At 38.6% G+C, this 1,315-nt stretch overlaps 1 non-coding gene across 1 annotated transcript; it reads right to left on the bottom strand.

Annotated features, from left to right (window-relative positions):
- Positions 1 to 665: 665 nt before the first annotated feature.
- LOC136462146 (small nucleolar RNA R71) lies at positions 666 to 772 on the bottom strand. The gene has a single exon (XR_010760664.1). It is a non-coding gene; the product is annotated as a small nucleolar RNA R71 (small nucleolar RNA).
- Between the last annotated feature and the right edge of the window lie 543 nt (positions 773 to 1,315).

The raw sequence follows: 1,315 nt of genomic DNA, 5'->3' as shown, positions 1-1,315 counted from the left end.
TTTATTAGTGTTCTCAATAATTACCAACAACACATTTCTAGCATCATTGCTAGGGATGAAAACTTAGTAAAGAGTGATGTTAAGAAATGCCAACAAGCATTTCTAGCTCCGTTGCTAGGGAGGGGCACAAGGCTAAGAGAATTGATCAAATAAATACTTATAGATGAGATCATAACTTTATACCTCTGCTTTAGCAGGCTTACTCTTGTTTATCTTTGTTCATATATTATATAGGGTATTGTAGGATTGGTTGTGATTCACCAACAATCTCCATCAATCAGAATCAACCCAATCAAGAAGAAGCTTAACACCAGTTTCTGAAGCTATGGCTGAAAAGACTCTGCGTGAGTTCTCTGCTTCAAGAACTGAGAACATTCGCATGGGACCAACACTCAAAACCAACAACCTTGAGTTCGAGCTCAAGCCAAGCCTCATCAACATGGTGCAAGCTACTCCATTCAGCGGAAAGGCACATGAAGATGCTAGTGCTCATCTTCAGAAGTTTCTGGAGATTAGCAGCATAGTCACCTTCAAGGGCATTGCTCAAGACATCATTAGTGGGAAGGGCGAAGCAGTGGTTCTACACCAACAAAGAAGATATCAACACGTGGGCAAGATGTTCGAAGGCCTTTCTAGCAAAGTTTTTCCCTACAGGCAAGACCAATGCCTTAAGAGGAAAGATTTCTAATTTCCAACAGCAGAAAGGAGCAACTATTCTAGAAGCATGGGAATGTTTTCAAGAATACATTTTAGATTAACCTCATCATGGGATGGAGGATTGGTTGCTAATGCAAAACTTTTACCATGGATTAACTCAGAAAGCTAAAACTCTCATGGAGAAGATAGCTTCTAATCAAGGCTGGTCCTAATGCAATATTCAAGCATGCAATAAGAGTGAAGAAGTACCAGAAGAGGTGTGTGCATTGTCAACTAAGATGGATGTACTATTGAATTAGCTTGAATAGCGAGCCAAATACAAGAAAGATCATCAGGCCAAACAAGATGCTTTTAATTCCCAAAACATATGTGGAGAATATTTGGGGGTTGCTTTCCCTGGATCTCAAGAAGATGCAAACATCGTCGTCAATAATTCTGCTCCATAACAACAGAGACAAGGATGGGGTCAACAACAACAATGGTCAAAATATCATGGTAAGTACCTAGGTAATAATTCTTCTAATTCTAAGCAACCATCAGATCAAGCCATGATTAACGAGAATATTTCTAAGAAGCTTGCTTTTAATGATAAAGTCCTAGAAAACATAAACACTAAAATGAATAGTTTTTTTTCTACCATAAAAGACCAACTTAGCTG

This window comes from Miscanthus floridulus, chromosome 6 (assembly GCF_019320115.1).
Source record: "Miscanthus floridulus cultivar M001 chromosome 6, ASM1932011v1, whole genome shotgun sequence".
In the NCBI taxonomy this organism is placed as follows: Eukaryota; Viridiplantae; Streptophyta; class Magnoliopsida; order Poales; family Poaceae; genus Miscanthus; species Miscanthus floridulus.
The sequence above is the reverse complement of the archived record's forward strand: the minus strand, read 5'-3'. Positions and strand labels throughout refer to the sequence as shown.